Here is a 26,075-nt window from a genome sequence, read left to right as displayed (position 1 = left end):
TGTCACCTCACCATTTAGTCTTGATATAGTTTACCTCAGGAGAAAACAGATGATTCTTCAGTATTTATGGGACACAGAGATTCCATAGTCCCTTAAAGAAGGCAAAGAACTGTAACAAGAAGATTGGCTTTGCTCTGTCTTTTGAACATTTTATGTATTAACATTCCAATTAATAGTAACCTTGTTGTGCAGAAAGTGGTGTGCTGCTTTTCCTCTGCCTGACTTAATTGATCTCTCTTTCTGCCCCGTCCACATAAGCATTCATACAGCTCATTTTCTTAAGCCATCTATCTGGGTGCCTCCTGTATCACTCATTGCTTGCCTTTAATCCCAGCTGGCATTTAGAACATGCTGCTAGATTAAGCTCATTTGCATACAAGTAGGTTAGCTGGCCATTCTCAAACCCACTGAAAATTCAGCTGTTGTTCTAGAACAGACTCTTCCCCCTCCCCCCCCCCCCGTGCTTGGCATCATCACTTGGCTGCCTCCCCTTCCCCTGTAAGCCAAGTGACACAATGACTGGCGCTAGTAAAATGGCGTGCAGCTTGGCAGTTGCGGCACAGTGACGATGGATGTTGTAGAACTCATGCCTTTGTCATTGCATGCTCTCAAGTATTTGTTTTCAGATAAGGCAGAATTTGCTTGATGACAGTACCACAAAGCCAAGTTCTGCCATCCTGCTTAAAATGTCATTATCTGCTTGTGTAATAACATATTGTACCACATTCTTCTCTCATTGTGCTGAGTGCTCAGATATAATGAAAGCCACAGAGTTCTCGTTTTTAAAATCTGTTTGCCTCTGGAGCCTTTTTCCAGTGGCCTCAGGGTGAGGTTCCCAGGTGGGATTTCTTCCCTCTCCTTATTTAATTGTCTCAATAATCCTCTGCAAGAGGCTTCCATCCCAGTACTGAACTGCTTCAGAATTGCTTTGGTGTGACAACAAAACTGTTGTGTTGACTGTTTTTTAGGCCTGGTATATCTTTGTGGTCCTCTGACCACTTTCATTTAGGGCCTTTCTGTTGTTACCGCGTAGAGGCAGCCTTGACAATGGTTCGAGCATATGGTTAGCTGCGTAGTCCCTAAGTGCTCACCAGAGCTGAAATATGAAGTCGAAGATAAGAGGAAGTGGAAAGCTGGACAGCTCCCTGGCGGTCCCTAGTAGGGTAAAGCACGGAGCATCTTATTGTGTTCTCAATCAGCAGGGAAATAAGAACTATTTCATGGGTAGTAGCTCACATACTTTCTTCTGTTTGCTTCATTTATACTCTGCTTTTCTTCCCATTGGGGACCCAAGGCAACTTATTACTTTCTTCTTGGCCTCCACCTTATCCTAGCCCTGATACAGCAGCAGAATAAGATCTGATATTACAGCATGTTGCCAGGAAATAACCAGAAGCAACACACTGAATTATTGCCATTGGTGATTATTCTCCATTCAACAGAGTATGTATTATGTTTCCAGAAGGCTGCAGAAACTATGGAAGAAGAAAAAATACCCCTGGCATATGGCCATTTGAATATAATATAATGAAATATGGCCAAAACCGAAAACTACATGTTCTACCTCTGAGGTAGAGGACATTGCTCTTCTCAGCAGTCTTCCTTGTGCCATGCCCTGGGGGTGTCTTGCCCAGGAGGGAGGGGTCAGTCTCCCCTGGCAACAAGAAATCATCTTCCTCTTGTAGGCACGGCATTTTTGCAGGTGCAGCAGATGCACAGACTGCGAGGCACCTGCAGAGCTTTTTTTATTCACCTTGTGTATGTATCCATTCTTCTGGTGTTTTTCGTCCTACTATAGAGGTAATAGCTTAGTACTTCAGGCTTCAGTAATCCCCAGAAGTGGTGTGATCATGCAGAATTGGGTTGGGAAGCATAGCTGTGGACATGCCCACACAGGACCCCTCACCTTCCCACCCCTCCAGGCCCATTGCTGTCCATTGGGGGGGGGGGGACAGGTTGGCATGACCATATGTGGTCATATCACCTGATAAATGCTTGACAATTTTTAAAATATATATATTAAAATTTAATTAACTCCCACCCATTCAGGAAACCCTTCCAGGGCTGTCAAAAAACCACAAGGTTTCACAAAACCCTGATTGAGAAACCTAAAAGAGTTGTAACTCCTGGGTCTAGCTGGCAACAGACTGCAAGCAAAACATATTTCTGACTGAATCAATATATTTTTTTAGGCTAATACCTACTGCTTCTAATTCAAGGACAACTTTCTACTTCCAGCATTACTTTCTTTGCATCATTACTCATTCACAATCTATCCAAATCACCTTTGAGCCAGTGATTCCTACCAGTATGTAACCCAAGTACATTTGCCTTCCATGTGGAAAATATTCTGGGCTTCAAAAAGTACTGCTCTTCAGTGCCATTTTTCTTGTTGCATTTTCCTACAGCCTCCATTTCCTTCCCTGCTTCTCCAGATTTCTGCTGTATGCAATAGTGTTTCACAGCTGTGAACCTCCCATAAAGATAGATTCCAGTGGGTAGCCGTGTTGGTCTGAAGCAGCACAAGAAAACAAAATCAGAGTCCAGTGGCACCTTTAAGACCAACAAAGATTTATTCAAGGTGTGAGCTTTCAAGTGCAAGCACTCTTCCTCAGACTATGAACTGACCATCATGACAGTTATATATAAGCAAAAGTTGATCACTGGCATAGACAGTTTTATTTCTCCAATGTTTTTGTGAACTACAACTGAATTTGAGGGGTCTGATTGGCTGGTTTAGCAAAGAATTATCATATGGCTGTATTTGGATGCTGTGACACAGTTTACTAATGTGATAGGATTAACTTTTGCTTATATATCCCCACTGTCATGATGGTAGTTCTTAGTCTGACAAAGAGTGCTTGCACTTGAAAGCTCACGCCTTGAATAAATCTTTGTTGGTCTTAAAGGTGCCACTGGACTCTGATTTTGTTTTACAGTTGTGAACATCAGGGTTTTAACTGATGATATGGTGGTAGTGTTATGTAAACCTTGATTGGTTTGATCTCTAAGCCAACCCAGTACTTTACAAATTTAATGAATATGGATTTTAAATGTAGTAAGTTCAGCGTCCATGAAGGAAATAGGAAAAGAACATTAAGTATTTAAATACTCTTCAAGTATTTAAAAGGGTGCCATATAGAGGATGGAGCAGAATTGTTCTCTCTTGCCCTGGAGGGACAGAGCAGAATGAATGGGATGAAATAAATTCAAAAGAAATTCCATCTAAACATCCAGAAGAAGTTCCTGACAGAGCGGTTTCTCAATGGAACAGGTTTCCTCGGGAGGTAGTGGTTTCTCCATCTTTGGAAATTTTTAAACAGAGGCTAGATAGCCATCTGACAGAGAGGCTAATTCTGTGAAGGCAAAGGGTTGGCAGATTATAGTAGATGAGCGATTGGGATGTGAGTCTCCTGCATACTGCAGGGGGTTGGACTAGATGGCCCATGAGGTCCCTTCCAATTCTATGATTCTATGATTAACTTTTATCTATCTCCAGGGATAAGGGAATATGGCGATTTTTTAAAGACACAGAAATTGTTTACAGGTATAACTCTGTTTTGCTGGACCCATTATAGTCTCCTGAGACAGGACTTCCAGAGTCTGAACAGGACTCTGGAGACGCAAGCCTTATCCAACTAAAAAAGAAGATATTCTCTTTTCCTCTCCCTCCCATGTGTCTCTTTCAGCCTTCTTGATTGGCTGCTAGTTGCATTGCTCACATACCAAACAGGACTAAAGGGGGTTGTTGTTGGTGCCCCCCTCAAATGGGCAGGACATTTGTCTATCCATCCATTTATCTCTGCATTCCCAGCTTAATTCTTTTTTAAAAAATTAAAGGTTTCTAGCACTTCTGGTTGCTAGGATATATTCTATTTCCGCTTCTATTTCTGCAACAAAAAGTGCTTGAGGTTTTTAAAAATATGAAAGCTGGGGATCCAGAGAACCTAAGAGATAGTTGTAATGTGGCAATGCTATACTAATCTAGCTATCATCATCATCATTATTTAATTAGATTTATTTACTGCCACTATCAGCAAGCCATCTCATGGTGGGATACATAGTAAAAAACACACATAAAATACAAGAATTATAATGCCCCATTCAAATACCCCGGCAGCAAAAAAACTATCCTCCCACTGTCACACAACTCCCTCCCTCTCGGTGCCACCTTAGGGGAACCAATGAATGCTGGCAATCTACCACAAGGCAATGGTCTGGTGCTTATCTCTCCTGGAGGGGCCCATCTGATTGTCCATGCCCTGACCTCAACCGTAGACCTGGCAGAAGAGCTCCATTTTACAGGCCCTGCAGAACGTAAACAGCTCCTGCAGGGCCCTCAGCTTTTTTGGGAGGTCTTTCCACCAGCTTGGGGACAGGAATGAAAAGGACCATCATAGACCATAGAGACTATATTTTGGGGTTCTGTTTGTGTATAGGAAGGAGAATGGTTGAAGGGTCAGGTCACAGAAGACAGTTGCCATATTGGATGCCTCTGTAAATCACTTTGTTTGAAAGCTGTAATCCCATAGCTCACACTTCCAGTGCCAACTGTTTACTGTGGTGTTTGTCTTCTGGACATTTGTGCCTCTCCAGAACAAATTGCCTGGCCCACTTACTAATTCACTGAACATAAACAGCTTACTGTGTGATAGCAACCACCATAGGGAGCAACTTGAGAGTGACACTGTCAATCAACAGGCAGTCATGTGAGGACCCTTTTTCCTCACAAGCCCTACCTGCCGCATGTTGGAAGAGGCATCTTAATAAGCCCCCTCACAGCACTGTCCGCTAGTCTTCCATCTGAGCTAACAAATGTTTGGAGGGGGGAACCTATGAAACCTATGAATATATGTTGTTAAGCATCTGTCCAGAGAATCTACCACATCAGGCGGAGACCTTCTTTTATGCAACGACTTCGGTGAGAATGATTCTGGCAAAAGTATGGAAAGTTCCAACATTACCATTATTATCTGACTAGATATTAAGCCCGCTGTGGGCAAAATACAGCGGGCCCTAGCATGATGGGTGGGTGGAGGGATGGGGCGAAGGAAGGAGGAAAAGGAGAGAGACAGAAAGACAGAAAGAAAGGGAGGAAGATAGAGACAGAAGAAGAGGGAGAGAAACAGGTAGCCAGAAAGAGGCAGATGGAAGAGAGGGAGGAAGGGAGAAAGGGAAAAACAAAGGGAATGCTGGGAGGAAGGAAAGGGCAAAGGGAATGCTGGGAGGAAGGGAGGAACAGAGGAAGGTAGGTGGCTTTGGGACCTTCTGCTGGGCCCAGGGGCAGGCTCGGCTGCCCCAGGGCCCAGCAGAAGGCTTGGGAAGGCGGCGGCAGGCTTTGAGGCCTACTGCCGGGCCGAGGAGCAGTCTCGGCTGCTCCAGGGCCTGGCAGAAGGCTCGGGACGGGGGCGGTGGGCTCCGCGGCCTACTGCCAGGCCTAGGAGCAGGCTCGGCTGCTCCAGGGCCTGGCAGAAGGCTCGGGAATTCGGGAGTGGGCTTTGTGGACTTCTGGCAGGCCCAAGGGCAGGCGAGCATGCCCCAGGGCCCGACAGAAGGCTCCCTGGGCGAGGGGAAGCCGGCTGGAGGACTTACCGCTGGGGAAGGCTTCTTCCTCTGAGCGGCAACTCCCCGGCTGGCCCAGGCGAGGCTGGGCCAACCAGCCAATGGGGAGCCGCGCTTTGTGAGGCTCCCCATTGGCTGCTTGGCCCTCGAGTGACACTCGGAGGGCCCAATCAGGAGCCGCTTCGCGGCTCCTGATTGGGCCCTCCGTGTTTTTATCCCGGACAGGGCCCGCCCTAACTCCTCCCCACTTGCCCTTACTCCTTTATTCCTTTATTCCTCCCACTCCTCCGGAGTGGGGGGAGGGTTAAAGATTGGTTTGATTAGCTGGCAGAACTTTCCAAAATGGCCAAACTCACCAGCCAAGTTAATGGGAGAACAACTCAGGCATTTCAAGAGCAATGGGGCTTCTATACAGACTTCTTTGATAGACAAAGTAAACAACGGGGTGAGGGAACTAAAACTCTTACCTCCTTCGGGGTTTATTATGTCATATCTATTTTCTGTCTTTTTTGTATTATATCATAAAACTGAATAAAAGAACACTTTAAAAAACGTTTGTGGGGGAGGCAGTATGATATAGCCCAATCTTGTCAGAGTGTGGAGGCTCAGCAAGGTCAGTACTTGGACGGGAGATCACCAAGGAAGGTTCTGCAGGGGAAGGCTGTGGCAAATCACCTCTGCCTTGATAGAGCATTATTGGGGCCACTGTTAAGTCAGCTGTCTTGACAGTATTCTGTACACACACAGAAGTATACAAATTGTTTAGAGTGTTCTCAGAGATACAGAGCCATCACAACCCCGGCCCACAGGTTGTGGATCGCTACTCTAAATACTTCAAAATACATTTTTGAGGGTTAAAATCACATCTGTATAGTAAGGGTTTAAAATTCATAATGGGGGACTACTTTCCTTGTGTAGGACATTAACAGAAAGGGTTCCCAGAGGCAAAGAAACTACAAGAAGGCATTATGACATCTTGAGTTTAGGAAAGAAAGGTTGAGACTCAAGTACATATGGCAGCGGTCCCCAACCCCCGGTCTGGAGACCAGGAACAGTCCGTAGATCAGCCGGTACCAGGCAGCGGCGGCTCCTCGTCCTCCTCCCCGGCTGCTGACTCGGGGGATGCTCTGTCACTGTGCCGCCAGCTCACCTTTGGTGCTCTCCAGCAGCTGCCATGGCTAGGGCTCCCCGTCAGCATGGCACTGCGCAGCTGCTGCTGGCAGGAACCCCCTAGCGGGTCGTAGGAAATTAGGGGTGCTGGCGGCAGCAACGTCCCTCGGCAAAAGACTTACCCCCCAGGGCCTCAGTAAAATTGTCAAGTGTTGACCGGTCCCTGGTGATAAAAAGGTTGGGGACCACTGACATAAGGCATTAGTGCAAGAAGTAAATAAATAAAACAGGACCCTGAACGTAAGAGAACAAAGGTGGAAGAGTAGGTGCACTTGGGGAAAAGACTGGGCTAATTTAAAGTATTTAAGAGATCAAGTTGTTATGTGTACTGTGTGGGGAAAGGGAGATGGCGTGGCTGATGAACTGGAACAAAATGTGCAGTGGCCTATAAAGTGAGAAAATAATGGGGGGTGATGTCATGGAGTGGAAGAAAGGAAGAGGAGGCAGTCTGTGCAATTTGAGGGCAATCTGGCTGTGATATCTGTCACCCCATTGATTGCCGTGGCTGATCTGGCTGACACTAGATGAGTGCCCCCTTTCTCCCTTACCTCTCCACGTTCATATATCCATAAACTGTACACTTGGTGGAAAAGACCAGCTATTGCATATAGGTAGGTCTTCCTGCTTGGTGTAGTGAAGAGCAGTAGCCTCTAATATGGAGAACTGGGCTTGATTCCTTACTCCTCCATAGGCAGCCAGCTGGATGACATTGGGCCAGTCAGGGTTCTCTCCAATCTCTCTCAGCATCACCTACCTCACAGGGTGTCTGTTATGGGGAGAACAACAAAATCTGAGTCCAATATGAAAGTGTAAGCCACTTAGAGATTCTTTCAGGTAGTAAAAAGCAGGATACAAAAGAAACAGCTCAGCTTTCTTCTTCAGTGTCCAGGTAGCACCTGGAGATCTCTCACTATTGCAATTCATCCCCAGGTGACCAAGATCAATTCCTCTGAATAAAATGGCTCATTTGAAGGGTGGACTCTATGGTGTTATACCTGGCTGAAGTCCCTCCCTCCCCAAACCCTGCTCTCCTCAGGCTCCACCCCCCCCCCCCCAAATCTCCAGCTCTTTCCCAACTGAGACCTGGTAACTCTACAGGTAGGAAAATACCATGTTTTGGAAGAATCTTTGAGAAAGTTGGGAAGACCCTATAGCAGCCTTTCTCAACTTTTTAACAATTGAGAAACACCTGAAACATTCTTCAGGCTTCAGGAAACCCCAGAAGTGGCACGTTCATGCAGAATATGGTTAGGAAGCATAGCTGTGTACATGCCCACCTGGGGCACCTCCCCACCCCCTCCAGGCCCTTGATTGGCCATTTTGGGGGGGGGGGGTCAACATGACCAGATATGGTCATATCACCAATAAACTTTCAACAAATTATAAAAATATATTAAAATTAATTGACTCCCACCCATTCGGAAAACCCTTCCAGAGCTGTCATGAAACCCCATCCCATGGTTTCATGAAACGCTGGTTGAGAAAGCCTGCCCTATGGGGAAGTCTGGTGGAGAAAGTAGGTCAGAAAGTCAAAGAACCCTGACCCAACCAGGGGGAAGGGGGGATTTTGCTTGTTGCAGCAGATAACCCAGCAATCTGAAGGAGGCGAAAGACCAAAAAATGGGGTGGGATCACTAAATACATTTTGATTTCAGTTAACCATTCAGTTACTTGACTGCATGCTTCTGAGGATTCTGTTTTATGTCCAGTGAGAGGATATTACTTGTCCTTCTGTTAATATTTCACAAACATGAACGGAAAGTGAATCAGGGAAGGACAAAAGCCCCTCATTCCTTCCCTCTGCTTCTAATCACTTGCAATTATTTTTGGAAATAGGAAAGGGAAGAAAAATAATGGCTTATGTTTTGGATTCCTGATCAAGTTCATTGACCATTCACATTTGATTGCATTGCAAAACCCAGGCTGCCTTGGTGATCTGAACCCATCTCTTAATTAAGAGTGCTAATCGTACTCCACAGGTGTGGTGGAAAGGCTTTGTTGGAGCCCTGTGTACTGTATTCCTTCTCCTGTTGTTGCTTGTTATTGTATTATTGATGAGCTTTTGTATTTAAGGCTGATTTCGAAATAATGGTCTTATATGACTAAGTAGCTGCAAGTGGAGGAGTGCCATTTAATTTGGTTTTTTAAAGCAGCGGTCCCCAACCTTTTTATGGTTGAGGACCGTCTCCAGGGGTGGGGAAGAGCTGGCGGCCCGGGCGCCACGCATGCGCATTAGTGCCCCCTGTTGGTGAAAACGGGCATGTGCGGAGCTGCTGCGCACACATGTTTTCACCACCAGGGGCACTAACGCGCACACGTGGCAGCTCCGTGCATGTGTGTTTTGTGTCTGTCGGCATGCCAGCGGTCGCACCTGCCTCTCCCCCCCCCCCCTTGCAGCAAGAAGCTAGCCAGGCCACGAGCGAAGCGGCTGCTTTGGCGGCCACAAGCGAAGTGGCCTGGTTAGCTTCTCACTGCGGGGGGGGGGGGGGGGAGAGGCAGGTGTGGCCGCCAGAGGCCAGCTAATGAGGCCTTTGCGGTCCACCAGCGGTTGACGACCCCCGTTTTAAAGGATTTGATATCAGCTGTAGTGTAGGGCTAGGCACAAACTTCACCAAACAAACCCAAATGGGCCCCACAATAACCAAAGTGGTCCAGAAAGTTCAGTTCTCCCTTTCTCCCAGCCACGGTCCTGGAAGTGACTTACCTTTCACTTTCCTCCTGGCAGTGACTTGCTGGGGCCAGGAAAAAGTAGGGGATCACCCAAGAAAGCACTTCTCTCAGCCACAACTTGCTGCAGCCAGGAGAAAAGGGGTTGGGATCACCCAGGAAGGGGCTTCGTTTAACCTTTTATCTCCCCCCCCCACCCCTTTCAAAGCAACAGGGAGCAAAACCAAAGGGATAAATGGTTCACAGCCAGCCATTTAAACCTAACAGCAGAGCAGCACGAGGTCTGCTGCTCTGCTGTTAGGTTTAAATTGCTGGACCCAAACAGCTAAACTAGCCCAAAGTCTGGTAAATGTTCAGGGGAGGTGCTTTTCCTGAACATAAGTTCCCAAGCTTTGGACCCACCCAAGTTAGCCCCAATTTTTTGGCCTGTGAGCGAGTTCTTGCCTATCCCTACTGTGGTGCTCTCTAGCAGACATTGTACAGTGGCTTTCTAATTTGCAGAACAGTAATGCAGCTGGTTCAAGGTTGACTCAGCTTGCTGGGGGGGGGGGGGTAAAACAGTAATGACTGGGGAAGGCACTGGCAAGGCCACCCTGTATTGAGTCTGTCATGAAAACGCTGGAGGGCATCACCCCAAGGGTCAGGCATGACTCAGTGCTTGCACAGGAGATACCTTTACCTTTAATGCAGATGGATAGCTTGGCCATACTTCAGCAATAGTCCTTGTTAAAGGAATCCTAAAAATGTAAGTGATCTACCTAAACCTACCTAAATTTGAGGCAGGATTACTCACCCCAAAAGCACCCTCCACATGTGACAGTACAATCTTTTATTTCAAACCTACCCAAAACATTGCAGTCTACAACCTCTTTTTGCTGTGCTACTCTTACTGCTTGTTTTCGCCCTAGCTCTGAACCCCATTCTATCTTCTGACAATTTAAATCTGCTGCCCCTTCTCCTGTCCTTGGCAGACGATGGTTTGATATTTCGGTGCTGCCCCCAGCCCAGATCTGCCTCCTATGGCCTTTTGTTTTTCTTATGGCTGATCACATCCCTGTCTGCACTGTGACTGGCCTTCCACATCTGTTCTCATCCATGCTGTCTTGTCTCATTTTAAATTTCTCGAGATTTCTTTAATGTGGTACCCAGCAATAAATATTACTTGCTCTGTGTTATTTAGCAGTGCTAAGCAGTAACGAGAAATGCTGAACTTAATCCTTGCATAATCCACAGGGAAAAGAGCGTTTTCTTGGAGCCAGGAAATCCTCTGAACTGCATCCTGCTCTGTGCTGGTAACTGCTAGACTTGTCTGTTTGTTTCATTATTAATTACAAAGATTTGTTTATGATAATGTTGTAATTGATATGAAAATGAAACAGTTTCCTTAACTAAACATCCAGTCATGAAAAAGCCAATGGTTTTCCTTTATTTTGTTCTTCTTCTTTTGTTATTGCAGCATTTCTTTTGCTTGACTCTAATGCAGTGGTCCCCAATCTTTGTATCACCGGGGACCGGTCAACGCTTGATAATTTTACTGAGGCTTGGGAGGGGGGTAGTCTTTTACCGAGGGCCATCACCGCTGCCTGAGGCCTTGCTCCGCTTGCTTTCCCACTGGCACTCCTGACTTCCCACTGCCTGCTAGGGGGCGCTGCCAGTAGCAGCTGTGCAGTGCCACGCCGAGGGGGAGCCCCAGCCATGGTGGCCACTGGAGAGCACTAAAAGTGAGCTGGCGGCAGAGTGACAGGTATCCCCTGAGGCAGCAGCCGGGGAGGAGGACGAGGAGAAGCTGCGGCCCGGTACCGAATGATCTACGGACCGGTCCCGGACCGGGGATTGGGGACCACTGCTCTAATACTTTCACTTTTACAAGGCAGCCTGTGATTTCCTCAAAGAAATACGGGTTCTGTTCCTTTACATGGTGTGAGTGTGTGTGTGCACAGGGGAAGCTCTGGGCTTTCTTGATTAACTACATGCTGTAGGCACTAGGATTGTATGTGTAAGGTATTACAGTCCTCAAGGATTTGGGGTGAAACTTTTTGTCTTCAATTCTTGCCCCAGTGCCTGGCCTTGCTGTGTCAATTTCCCCTTGCACACTATGCTCCCCTGCTGTCCTCCCGGCTTTATCCCTCTACCTAAAGGGAGGCTGCCTGCCCAGATGTCTTGCCATCCTTGAACCGCTAAATGCCCTTGCCTTGTCAGTCTGCCTCGACAGACAGAAGGAAATACTGCTTTGTGCAGTGAGTGATTAAAATGTGGAATTGGCTGCCAGGGGATGTTGTGATGTGCAACCTGAGGCCGTTTTGGCCCCTTAGGGACTCACCTCAGACCCAGCCATCAGTAACATGGTTCTGAGAGGTACAAGTCAAGCTCTCAAATATGCTACCCTTGTTTGGGGAAAAACTGATCCCTAGGGGTGCGCTGTTGCTATTGCCTCATTGTGGTGTGGTGTCCCAAGCCACAACATGGTTTAGTTGGGCTGCACAAGAGCCAGCATGGTGTAGCGATAAAGAGCGGCGGCTTCTAATCTTGTGAGCTGGGTTTGGTTCTTATAAGATGAGCATGTGAATGAGCCTATGGTGGTGTATTTTGCTTGAAATATTAGACATACCTTCCTTAGCACAAAGACTTTTTGCAGACTTGCTTAATATGCAGTCTCCTAAGACCATTTAATATCTGGTACTTCTCTGAAATTCCCATGACATGGTAGAAATTCCTTTTTTCCCTAAAGACCACATCATGACCTGATCTTGGCCAGGTTTCAGTCAGTAATTTTGGGGCACTGGCTCTATCAGAATTTCTTTGACTCATAATTGAAATGCCATTTGGTTTACTGCTCCCAGCATCTACAATTTGTGTGCCCAGTTAAAGGCTCTTTTGCTTAAAGACAGAAAAGATTCAGCCTGTGAAAACAATGCAGCAGTGGTCATGATACTGGCATATCAGTATCACAAAATCAGATGCTGATTTTTAAGGGTATTTGTTAACATAAACCCATGTTTAGAGATCATAGATTCCTCGCACCAGAGCTAGAAATTGAAATGTCATGGCTTTTGCTCATTATTCTTTGAGGCCTCATTAGCAAAGAAAGCGAAAGTACTTTAGTAGCTTAATGCAAAGCTTTTGGTACATTAAAGCGGTTATTAGAACCGCATCTCTACTTTGTCTGTGTGATCTGTGATTACACAGAGAGCACAAAGTGAGAAGAGCAGTTATAATGCCCATTATTCATCAGTGGGAAAGCACATCCTGGCCACTGATGCATTTTTTGATAAATTAGTGAGCAATGTGGTCAGTATAGCTAATGCCATCGGCTGAACAAAACTAGGGGATGCTAACCTGGGTTGCAGTATGTGCGTGGGATGGCAAAGATTTCTGTGTTAAGTTTGAGTGACATAGCCAAGCTGTATGAATTGTAACTAGTTCCATATGTAAAGACATGCTGGAGGGCTTTGCTGGAAAGTAACCTCCAAATCTCTTCAGTCTGTGCTGCAGGCCAGATGGCAATGCTCACATGTCAGCAGTTGGTCCATCATAGATTTGAAAGACCTGGCCTTGATTTACTTTACCATTCTCCAGAATGACAGCCTAGAGGAATGAGAGATGCTTCTTTTACCTGTTGTATGCTTCTGAATTCTTGACTAGCAAGAAGGTTTGCAGTCAAACGAGGCGACCCTCTTAATATTCCTAGGGAGTCGCGTGTTCCTTGAGAAAACCTGGAGCAGGCTGTTTTAATATTCCCTCTGGCAGGTAGAACGGAAGATTATAGTAGCAAAAAGGATTCAGTCCTGTGGTTGATATGCAAATTTCCACAGACATTTCAGCTTTCTTCTGTGTTGATCTTTTTTAAAGGGCTTGGGAGAGGACTGTACGAGGAGTTGTCATGGAGCCCTGGCTACATATACCTTTTGGCTTTCTATTTTTGGCCCCCCTGGATTCTGTCTGCTGAATTTCCTTTCAAAGTCCATCCTTCTTTTCTTCCCATCATTGCAAATAAGTGTTCTCTCCTGGGTAACCGATACTAGTTGAACATTTTGCCACTTAGCAAACATGGCCTCCATTTGCATGTGCGTCACTCGGAGGGCTAATTCTGCCTGCTCATTAAGCACAACGTTTCAAAGCATGAATGGCTCTGAGCTCATTTGCTGTGAGGCTTTGGCCATACAACATTTCATGTGATTGAGCTTCTGTTTATATAAGTGTTTTCATTTTGGGATGCATGGCAAACTCCATGTCTCCTGGCAAGTTAGAGGGAATTAGGACTGGATAGTACTGTGGCTTGTGTATTTAAGCAGTTTATGTACTGTCTCTGCAAGTTTGTTTGAGGTGGTTTACTATAAGAACTAAAAGAGCCTCTTGTGGCGCAAAGTGGTAAGGCAGCAGACATGCAGTCTGAAAGCTTTGCCCATGAGGCTGGGAGTTCAATCTCAGCAGCCGGCTCAAGGTTGACACAGCCTTCCATCCTTCCGAGGTTGGTAAAATGAGTACCCAGCTTGGTGGGGGGTAAACGGTAATGACTGGGGAAGGCACTGGCAAACCAGCCCATATTGAGTCTGCCATGAAACCGCTAGAGAGCATCACCCAAAGGGTCAGACATGACTTGGTGCTTGCACAGGGGATACCTTTCCTTTTTTACTATAAGAACAATACCGTAAAATGAATTATTTTTAAAAAATATATCACCCATATAAAAAGAAGCAGTCAAAATAATACGTAAAAACAGCATGCTACGACCACTGAGTTTCCTGAAAAATATCCACGAACAGGTCTTGGATTAGTTAAAAGCCTAGGTAAAAAGAAATATTTGGACCTTGTGCTGAAAGACAATAGCCTTGTCCACAGGTTACAGGTGAACACATATACATCCTAGCTGCACTTGTTTGTAAGAAAGAGCCAGCTCACATTCACTGTTAGACCAGGGGTCAGTTTCTGGATAAATTTGGGGGTAAAATGACAATTACTCATTATGCATACAAAGAACCATCACTGGTACAGCATACATGGATTCTATATGCATTCATTATAATTTGTGAATAGGGATAGGATGGAAGGTGTCAGATGAGAGTGCAATTCAAGGGCAAGATGCCAGCACCGGAAACTTTATTTCTTTAGAAAATGTATATGCCTCCAGGGTATCTTACCAGTAAGATGATACAAGGCCTTTAAAACTCAGCCATTAAAAAACAAGACAGACACCATTAAAAACCAGTCAGGGCATTAACAGTAGCATCAAATGTGCACTGAGCATTCTAAAATGATGCAGATAAAATGATCCTTCAGCCAGAAGCCAATCATAAAACCTCTGAGAGGCTTAAGTAAAAAGGAATGTTTTAGCTCGGTGTCCAAATGAAAGCAAGGTAGATGCTAGGCAAGCTTCCCAGCGGTGGGCACTCGAAAGGCAAGGCGTCACCACAGAAAAGCCTTGTGTCTGGTTGCAGCCTGCCCTACCTCAGCAGGTTTGGGCACAGAAAGAAAGGCTCAGTGAGTTGGACAGTCATGGAGGAGCTGGTCTAGGAGGGACCTGAGGAATTACAGCTAATCTCCAGACTAGAGATCCATTCTGCTGAAGGAAATGGTTGCTTTATCTCTATGACATTGTACCCTATTGAGGTCCCAGTCTCCCACAGTCTCCATGTCCAAATCTTCAGGTGTTTCCCAGCCTGGATCTGGCATCACTACTCTCCCATCTCCTTCTGGTGGCCAGGGGGGACCTAGCAACCCTAAGCTAACCAGTGTCATGGCTTTAAGAACCAGCATTTTGAATAGTGTCCAGGAGCCACTGGGTAATCAGTGCAGATTTTTCAGCAGAGGAGTGATACAATCCTCAAGCAGTAGCCTGGCCATCATATTCTGGACCAAGTGAGGTTCTTAGGTTTTCAATTTAAGTCTATTAGAAAACCTGAGGAATATCATGGAACTATGAAAAAATTCTAATGAAATACATTTTTGTCTTTTGGGATGAGTAAAATGTGCTAAAATAGCATAGCTTGCAGCAGTTTAGAATTTTCTCTTGGTTTAGTATTGGGTGCATTTGCAGTTGTGCTTGCATTTATTTATTATTTAATTTATATACCACCATTCTCAGAAATTCTGGCTCATGGCAGTTTACAACATCCTTAACACGCCCGCGGTGCCACAGGCACCATGGACTAAACAATTAGTTAAGCCCTTGGGGGGAGGGCTTTGTCCATGATGAGGAAGGGGCCTGATTGGCCCCTTCCTCTGGACAGACCATCGGCCGGGCCAATCCCCAGCCTGCTGACCGTGCGGCTCGCAGTTGCTCCCTTGATGGCGGCCTGAAGTGGCGAGAGGCGCGAAGCGCCTCTTGCCGCGTCAGGCCGCCCACAAAGGGAACCGCCGGGGGCTCCCTGCCCGACGGCCTGATGCGGCGAGAGGCGGGAAGCGCCTCTCGCCGCGTCAGGCCCCCGACAAAGGGAGCCCCCGGCAGCCGTGCTCCGCGCAACTGCCGGGGGCTCCCTGGTCTAGCGCCCGCTGTATTTAGATTACAGCCGGCTTGATTACTAGTATACAATAAAACAATAAAACAGCAGTACATAAAACAAAAATATATGTTAATATTGCACAAATATTATAAGATGCCGGTCAATAATTAACTCTCCCAAACCTCTCATGCAGTTGAATCAGTGGCTGGAATAACTGGAGATGGAAAACACCAGGGGTAGTTCAATTGATGGTTCCCTGCTGGTCTAATACCTAGACATGGGAACTAGGGGGAGGGGTCCAATTTCCCCCAGTACTTATCACACTCAGCCTAAACTAAATACCTGGTGGAAGAGCTCTGTCTTGCAGGCCCTGTGGAACCATGACAGTAAATCCTATAAGTATGCCACTTAATGCATTTTATATGCTTAAATTGTAAATTATGCATTTTATGAAGTTTAAGAAGCAAAATAGGTTTACACTTGATACAAAAAATATTGTATAGGTTTGAAGTTCATAGAATCATAGAGTTGGAAGAGACTTCCAGGGATATCTAGTCTAACCTGCAGAATGCAGGAAATTCACAACTACCTGCCCACCCACAGTGACCCCAATTCCATGCCCAGATGATGCCCCCCCCCCCCAAAAAAAAAGAACTCCAGAATCCCTGGTCAGTCTGGTCTGGAAGAAGTTCACCTTCTGACTCCAAAGTGGTATTCAGCATTTTCCTGGGTATGCAAGGAAGGGTCACAATCGCCTAGCTCAGACACAGTCCCTTTTGCCCACCTACTTACAATCTGCCTAAGTTCACAGAATCAGCATTTCTGTCAGATGGATATCTAGCCTCTGCTTTAAAACTTTCAAAGAAGGAGAACCCACCACCTCTCGAGGAAGTCTGTTCCACTGAGGAACCGCTCTAACAGTAAAGAACTTCTTCTGGATGTTAAGCCAAAAATTCTTTTGAATTAATTTCATCCCATGGGTCCTGGTTCAACCCTCTGGGGCAACATAAAACAGCTCTGCTTCATCTTGTATTTGACAGCCCTTCAAGTACTTGAAGATGGCTTTCATATCACCTCTCATGAATCTTCTCTCCAGGCTAAACAGACCAAGCTCCCTTAACCTTGCCTCATATTTCTTGGTTTCCAAACCCCTCACCATTTCCATTGCCGTCCTCTGGACTCACTCCAGTTTGTCTACATCTTCAGTTGTGGTGCCCAAAACTGAACACAGTACTCTAAGTGAGGTCTAAACAGGACAGAGTAAAATGGTACCATCACCTCAGTGAACTGGACACTATACTCCGTTTGATACAGCCCCAAATCCCTTTTTAGCCACTGAGTCACACTGCTGACTCATGTTCAGTGTATGGTCTACTAAGACTCCTAGATCCTTTTTGCACATACTACTGCCACAACAAGTCTTCCCCATCCTATAATGATGCATTTGATTTTTTTTTTTAGTTTACCCTTTTGTGTTTTTGTTTTGTTTAAACTGTCTTCAAACTTTCTGGAAATGTCTTACATCTTTAGTTATAGGCGCAATCATTTAATGTATATAGTATCAAGTGCTGTATTGCATGTGTGAATCAACCTTCATAGATAAAGAATGCCTTGGACAGCACTTTCATATTGCTTCACCACAGCTCACTTGAAAAAATCCTTTGTTGTGAACATAATCTGCTGCCAATCATCGTGCAGAGAAATCAAGTGATATACATGCATGTGTGAACTGTCCTCCTGAGAATGATCTGGACAGAGGGCTGAATAGTACCACACTGTATACTCCTTCTTGGCTTGTTCAGTCCCAGAGCCTGGTAAGTTCCGCTGGTTTCTTAGAACCTTAAAATAGGGGGAAAGGCTCAAAATCAGGGAATACACTAGTCCCCTACAATATCATGTGGAAGAATTTCTTAATAGTACCTTTGGACATTATGTTGCTTATGCACTCTTGGGGAGCTATCATACAGTTACTTACCCATTCCTAGAGAAAGCCTTGCAAAATTATTTTGGGCCATCATTGTTGTTTTACGAAAAGGTGAAGTGACAGGACATGCAGGTATTTACAATCACTTTCTTCATCAGTCTCCCATCCTTGGTACAAAATGGATGTCTGCTGGTGGAGGCACTGGCTATGTGCCAGGCAGATGAGTTAATCTGCCAGGAAGGCAATTTAAGTTTATACTCTCTCACTGTCACCCTTCTTACAAGTGCTTCTGCACTATGCATAAAAGCATTGCATGCTCAGGGCTTTCAAGTCATAAATAGCAAATCTAAGAACTTGTATGTATGTGAATCATGTGGGTTGTTTACTCCTTACTGCAAATATAGTTCCTCGATGAGTAACTGATTTTATCATATTTGGAACATTGCATTATTAACTCAATTAACTCTAATAATCAGTTGAATTCAGATAAATTTAGTAAAAACTCAGTAATGCTTGTTATCTTCTGGAATGGCAAGTTGAAGCAAAATGCTTCTGATGTGAACTGTTGTTAGTTGTAATTTGTTTTCCATTTCCTTTGTGGTTTGTTTTATAACATGTATATCTCTTGATATCTGAATAAAAATGAAGCTGCCTTGAGACCTCTGGGGAATAGTGGGGGAAATCTAAAAAGAAAAGATTAAAGAACCAGACTATGCTTAAAAAACAGAAGAAATGACAGTTTACAACCTGACATGTCGTAAACACTTTACCCCACATTTGAGGGCCCTCAGGAATAGTCTTTGCACACTTCCAGGAGGCCAAGAATGAAATGGCCAGCTGGGTCTGGAGGAGGGTTACCAGTCATGGTCTGGTGACCATCAGGAGGGACATGGGGTGCAGCTATCAGTGGTTTTATGGCATGACTTCACTAATAGGGAAAAACCAGAAGTAACAGCATGCCAGTCTTGAAACCATAGAGTTTTGGGGAATTCCTAGAGTGACATTGCATCAGTTTAGAGTTTTCCCCAGATGTGATGTATTGTTGCTGCACCAGTGGTGATTGATTTTTTTTCCTACCTGCTGCCAGCATGGTGGCCAGCAATGGGAAATCCCCTGCCCCCAACTGAAGCCTAGTATCCTTAGTCTGGAGAAAATGCCCAAATTTGGGTATCACATCAAAGAAAACCTCCTGTGTGCACTCAGCAGCCTCATATATGTGAGGTTTGCAGGTGGAGAAGTCCAACTCCAACACATCTCACACTGCATACATGCCCATGTTGGTGTAGACACCTCCTCAGTAATTCAAGTTTGTTTAGGACAGGAGTCTCCAATAGACATGTCTAAAAATAAAATCCGGACCAATTCTACAAGCAGCCAAAGAGGGTGCCCCATCTGAACTCCATTGTTTCCAAAGGTGAGACAAGAGCAAAAAATCTTTTCTTCACCGTTCTTGAACTTGGGAGGTTCTTTTTGAGGAGAAAGGAGATCATTTCAGGGCTGTCCCCCGTATCCCAGTGTCGGCAAGGTGCTGAGCTAAGATCTCATGATTGGCTGTGACAAACACTGCTGACAGGTCTAATAGTACCAGTAGCACTTCCCTGCCTTGGTCCAGCCAGCAGTGAAGGTCGTCAATCAGGGCAACTAGTGCTGTCTCTACCCCATGGCCAGGCCAGAAACCCAACTGAAATGGGTCAAGGGTTGAAGTTTCTTCCAGGAATGCTGATACTTGGTCCACAACTGCCTTTTCAACCAACTTCCCTAGAAACACTAGGTGCGAGATGGGGTGGTAGTTGTTAAGTTCCTGTGGATTCAGGGATGGTTATTTGAGCAATGGACGTACCACTGCCTCTTGTAATACTTCCAGGAATTCTCCTGTTGAAAGGGAAAGATTGATTATTTGCCAGAGGGTGGCCCCTATTATTATATCTGTTGTTTTTAGCAGCCATGATGGACATGGGTCTAGTGGGCAAGTGGTTGGTCTCATTGCTGTTAGCACCCTGTCGTCTAAGTTGTCTGAAGTAACTCTCCAAAGATGGCCAAGGAGCTTCTAGTTAACTCTCTGTATCCAAAGTTGGAGGGAGGTCATGGAGGATAGTCGAGATTTTATCTGCAAAGTACAGACATGATGCATGTCAAGTAAAAGTTGTATTTCACTGACTTTGCCGCTGTCTCATAGGCTCTTAACTGCATTCTATAAGATGTTCTCGATTCTTCAGCATGGGTCTTCCTCCAAACTCGCTCTACTTGTCTCAGTTCCCGCTTCTTCCTGCAGAGCTCCTTGGTATACCAGGGGCCCAGCTCAAGACGGGGGAGGAGAGGACATATAATTGATGGTGGTCAGACTTCTGTCAAGCTAGTCACTGACCAGTCCATCTAGAGAAGTGCCGGAAGGCATTGGGTCCCACAGAGCATTCGGGAATATAGTTGGATCCATAAGTATCTGAAGTTGAGCTGAAATGTGCATCCCAACTGAGGGGGAGGTGACAACCTAAGGCGGGTCTTCAGGGTATAGTGGTCCAACCATTGCACAGCAGTAGCCATGACTGGATCTACTCTGAACCCTGCACCAAAAATGAGGCCCAGGGTGTGATCTGCCTGGTGGGTAGGGCCAACAATGAATTGCGAGATCCGGCCCATTGCCAGAGGGTGGCAGTTCCACATGGACATTAAAGTCCCCCAGAATCAATAATCTAGGGAACTGTAATATCCAGGCAATGACAGGCAGGGCATCTGGAAGTGCATTGGGCGCATGGTACACCTGCCAGATGGCACTACTCCTCCCCGCCCCTATGACTGATGGTGGATGGAGAACCCAGTAGAGGCTAGTTCTTTCAGGATGATTGTTTTGCCATCCCTAATCCAGATTTCCGTCACACACACCAGGTCTACCCCCTGCTCTGCAAAGTAATACCTGATAATGTGTGCAGTGTGTGTGTGTGTGTGTGGGGGGGAGCTTAGGATATCTTTTATTACTCAGAAGTTACACTCAAAGAAAAATTCGGTGACTCCCTTCCACCCACACCACATCTTAAGGTTTAAAAGGTTAAGACTAACGTATTGGATTTTATCTGAAACAAGTTAGAAGCTAATATAATTATCTAATGTAGGAGATATAAGATTTCTTCTGTATTTCCCAGTTAGCAATTTGGCTACTGCATTCTACACCAGCAGAAGTTTCTGAGTCATTTGAAAAAGCCAGCCCAGCATGTTTTGATGGTCTAACCTTAATTTTACTGTGTTGTGTAATCTGCAGTTTGAGGCAGACAAGTCAATGTAGTAAAGATGGATGGAGGGAGGGAGGGAGGGATGGAAGATAAGGCTCTCACTGTGAAATGTCTGAGTTCAATTTCTGTTGAGGTCAAGAGCTTCTGTAAACAGAGGAATGAAATCTTTGAAAGCTTCCACTTGTGGATGATTTCCCTTTTAAAGTCAAAAACTACAGACAAATACAGCTCTCAATAAGAATTTTATTTTTAAAATGCTTTTCTGTAACAGCCTGCCATTCAGGCTGGAATTCAAATACATAGAAACTTCATGATTCATGATTAGCATTCCTTCTATATTGGTTTCCTGATGCTTTGCAATCACAGCTTTTGAACTCATATGATAACTTAAAAAAAATTAGAATTGGCAGTCTTTGGGGGATAATAGTCCTAATGTCCATTAGACTAGAGAGTGGAGGAGAGAGCGAGAGAGCAAGTTATTACTTATTGAGAGATGCCAGTTTGGCAAACATCAATGTGACAGTTCTTCTGTTTTGAACAAGAGAGCCTACTTATCACAGCTGTGCAAGACAGAACTGACACAAGGTATTTAGAAAGCTTTTAGATGGTTAATGGGTCTTTATGCAGAGATGATTTCAAAAGCTGTCGATTTTATAGTTAAAGAAAAAGTTGTAACGACCTAAGAAAAGAAAGATCTGTTGGGAAAACATTGTTTTTGGTCTAAAGATGAAAAGGAGAGCTTGAGAAGCTATATTAGTATGACTCATTACTAAAAAGAGATGAAGAGGCCAGCAATAATTTGGCAACAGTAATCTGGAGTGTTAGATGGTATAAGTTACAGTGGGCTACAAGAAAGGGAAAGATGGAGAAGGGTCCATTCTTCCCCCAGCATTTGTGAACTCTTTCAGGAGTTCCAGTTCCAGTTCTATCGTAACAAGTAGAAGGTGATGCAATTTCCACCAAACTAGCAATGGAATACAACCTTTTTAGGCTATTTTGAGAGCCTGAATGAAATTGTACTGTTCTTTCCCTCTGTGGCAACTCTCATGATTGTTTAGCATAAGATAAATTATTGGTGTTTATTAGAGCAGAAACCAAGTTGATGTTTAAAATGGATATTGTTAAGAGATTGATTCAAAGGTCAAGTTTATTCTAAAAATACAAGATTAAATTCTGTATCCATCTTTAAACTTTGAAATTTATGTTTGCCCTCAGAACTGGTTTTCATTTATTACCTCTGACATTCAAATAACATTATTTTTCGTGTCGCATCCTATCCGTGAAAAATTGCTATTCAGTTCAATAGATTTTATTTCAGATTTGAAATATTTGCACGGATTGTGTAGATCAGGAGTCCCCAATCTTTTTGAGCCTGCAGGTCCTTTTCGAATTCTAACATACAGCAATAGGTACAATTAGAAAATGACTGCCATAGTGGGTGGAGCCGACAACAAAATTTTGGCATTTGAGGTTATATATAACTCTAATTGTAACTTTTCAACAATTCAGGCAGTAGGTCTGTTGCCTTTTACTCTTCACAGCCAATCAAAAGACCTGATGGGCAAAAGCCTCACCTAGTCCTGCCCACTTTCTTAAAAGCACTTGGTGAGTGTCAGGATAGATGTTGACAGGTGGGGGGGGGGGCTGTCATGAATGCTCTAGTTTGAGAGTATTTCTCAAGATATGGGTTAGACCCAGTTTCTGATCAATCCAGCCTTGGAAAGTGAGGGAAGTGGAGGTATCCAAATCAGCATGTAGCAACCCAAGAGAAGTCTGTTACTAGCTCTGGCCAGTAGCCAGACCTGATCTGAAAGGTTTATGGGCCCATTTGTATGAAGAGACTTTTTTGTCTGTTTGTCTGGACTGGCTACAACTCCCACATATCATGCGGAATTTGGTAGTGAAGCAGAGGGGGGGGGGGGAGGCAGAATGATACAGCTGAATTTCATCAGATCTCAGGTGAGATGGGTCAGTATTGATTCCGCATAGGAAGGCAATGGCAAACCACCTCTTCATATTACTTGCCTTGAAAGCCCTTTCCTGGAGTCATCATAAGGTGGCTGGACTAGGTGATCCAGCAAGATTCCTCTCCCAGCCTGAAGCCTAAATAGGCTGAGAGGGACTACCCTACTCTGGAAGGAGTACCTGGGACTCATCTTGTCCAGTGTTGGGGTAAGAATCCTGCAAAGGATTACATCCATGGTCTGGCCCAGGAGATGGAGCATAAGTTGTAATCCTGGCACTGCATCTCTGCTGGACCCTCTTTTGCCTCTGCAGATCCTGCTGAGTAGATGCAGATCCTACTGGCCTTGTGGACTGGGTCTTGGGATGGTGCTTAGTTGCCCCAGAACATGAGGGGATAGAGGGAAATTCTGGTGGAGGAGCTACAACTGCAAGCTCCCCAAGGGAAGTCTCTGGAACAGAGAGGCCAGGGTCAACTACCATGCTGGGGTCTCCCAGAGTTTCCCGTTTCCCCCAGGCCATGTTTCTGAATCTTCCTCTGAGGCATCTTTTGGAGCTCAGTGGGGAAATTGAGACTGTCCTTGGGCGACCTAAGCCCTTTCAGACAGTTGCTTTTTGTAATTCCTGTTCTATAATGCCATGTTCTGCATTGCTTATGATGGATCATGTCTGATATGTTTTTCTTTTTGCATTTTTTCTAATTGTCATTCCAATCCTATTGCATTATTTATTGGCTGCCTTATGTGGTTTAATTGCATTGTTTTATATTGTGCGATCTGTTTCCACTCTCAGTGAAAAAGGCAGTGATAAATAACGCAAATATATTTTTCATTTTCCCACAAAGATTTTAACCTAATAAAATATCACTTGGATCTTGAAATGAAACAAGTTTTAAGAGGTCAAAAGAAATGTTTACAACTCTGTCATTTTCTAAATTTGACATAGTTCACCCAGCAACCCAAATGTCACAGTCCACATGTTGTTAGTGCTCTGGAAGCACTGCTACGTGGCTGCAGTCCCACACAGGGCCCTCATGTTTGCAAGCCACTTACATTGTGTCCTGCTATGTTTGTATGGATAGTGCCTGCACCCTCCGCATGTTTTCCTTGAGGCTGCCGGTGCTACCATGGAGGCTGTATGAATTGTCAGACTGATCCATTTGGCAAGCAGTTGGCAAAAGTGGTGTGGAATTTGTGTGGAATTTGTGTTACGTGGGAAAGTTTCCAGAGCCCTCTTGGCATAGAGGCTTATAACACTCGGATCCCCGTAAGGATCCAAAGCAATTCCTTTCATGACATTCTCATATCCAGCCCCAGTGACATGTCAATCCCTCAAACCAGGGATTCCCAACCAGGGAGCTGTGGAGCCCCAAGGGTCTGTTGGAGATCCAGAGGGGGTCCATGGCATTGCCTCTCCTGGCGCTTCCATTGAGTTCTCTCTTGGTTTCTGTGCATGGGAGGGGGCAGAGCCTGCATGTATACTGCTGCCTTAAACCAGATCCTGCCTCCCCCCCTCTCAGTCCTCCTCAAGATTGCTTGCTAATGCAGGTGTTGATGTCACTCCCGGGCATAACAGGCAGGCATGGCCAGCCGACATCACTTTCGGGGTTCCTCGAAGACTGAAAACTGATTTCAGGGCTCCTCCATGGTCAAAAGGTTGAAAAAGGCTGCCTTAAACAGTGAATCACAATAGGTCACTCAAAAGGTTAAACTTCTTCTCTTAATACTTTCCTGTTAGAAGCTGTTGGGGGATTTTTCAAGTTTGCTGAAGCTCTTAAAACTGTTCTGCTCCAATTGGTAGTACGATTTCTCTTCACTGATTTGAGATGTGCTAGTATCCAAACTGTCGTGTGAGTGGATTAGGAGAGCTTATTTTGGGTACCATTCCTCTTCTCCTAAGGTGACCAGATTGTCCCACTTTTGGAGGGACATCTGGGGGACCCTGGCAAATTATACTTATGTTGAAATTTAAATATATATATTACAATACTATTTTTGCATTCTATGCATTCTATGAAAATTCTTGTTGCTCCAGTCTGGATTTTCAGATAGCTAGGTGGATAGGGAATTGTTTAGAGAACCACACTCAAAGAGTTGTTGTCAATGATGTTTCATCAGACTGGAGGGAGGTGAGTAGCGGGGTACCTCAGGGTTCGGTGCTCGGCCCGGTACTTTTTAACATATTTATTAATGATCTAGATGAGGGGGTGGAGGGAATACTCATGAAGTTTGCAGATGACACCAAATTGGGAGGACTGGCAAATACTCCAGAAGAAAAAGACAGAGTTCAACGAGATCTGAACACAATGGAAAAATGGGCAAATGAGATCAAGGTGCAATTTAATAAAGATAAGTGTAAAGTTCTGCATCTGGGTCAGAAAAAGGAAAAGCATGCCTACTGGATGGGGGATACGCTTCTAGCTAACACTGTGTGTGAACGAGACCTTGGGGTACTTGTGAGTAGGCAGAGTGATGCAGTGGTAAAAAAGTCAAATGCCATTTTGGGCTGTATCAACAGGGGCATCACATCAAAATCACAAGATGTCATAGTATACGGCACTGGTCAGACCACACCTGGAGTACTGTGTGCAGTTCTGGAGGCCTCACTTTAAGAAGGATGTAGATAAAATTGAAAGGGTACAGAGGAGAGCGACGAGGATGATCTGGAGCCAAGGGACAAAGCCCTATGAAGATAGGTTGAGGGACTTGAGAATGTTCAGCCTGGAGAAAAGGAGGTTGAGAGGGGACATGATAGCCCTCTTTAAGTATTTGAAAGGTTGTCACTTGGAGGAGGGCAGGATGCTGTTTCCATTGGCTGCAGAGGAAAGGATGCACAGTAATGGGTTTAAACTACAAGTACAACGATATAGGCTAGATATCAGGGGAAAAATTTCACAGTCAGAGTAGTTCGGCAGTGGAATAGGCTGCTTAAGGAGGTGGTGAGCTCCCCCTCACTGGCAGTCTTCGAGCAAAGGTTGGATACACACTTTTCTTGGATGCTTTAGGATGTTTTGGGCTGATCCTGCGTTGAGCAGGAGATTAGACTAGATGGCCTGTATGGCCCCTTCCAACTCTATGATTCTATTCTATATAGACCAAATTTTTAATCACAACACCCCCTCCCCCC

The 26,075-nt window shown here is 45.0% G+C and overlaps 1 protein-coding gene across 9 annotated transcripts in view; it reads left to right on the top strand.

Annotated features, from left to right (window-relative positions):
• Positions 1–26,075, top strand: part of ARHGAP44 (Rho GTPase activating protein 44) — a 128,450-nt gene that overhangs the window by 57,647 nt on the left and 44,728 nt on the right. The window contains exon 1 of one of the 9 annotated variants that reach the window (XM_077327539.1): positions 10,669–10,691. The exons of the other annotated variants lie outside the window; for them this stretch is intronic. The gene's annotated coding sequence lies outside the window, so the exon portion shown is untranslated. Of the gene's footprint in view, positions 1–10,668; positions 10,692–26,075 lie in introns of those variants that run through there. 9 annotated transcript variants of the gene reach the window in all.

This window comes from Paroedura picta, chromosome 3 (assembly GCF_049243985.1).
Source record: "Paroedura picta isolate Pp20150507F chromosome 3, Ppicta_v3.0, whole genome shotgun sequence".
NCBI lineage: Eukaryota > Metazoa > Chordata > Lepidosauria > Squamata > Gekkonidae > Paroedura > Paroedura picta.
This window is presented reverse-complemented; position numbering and strand designations above follow the sequence as displayed.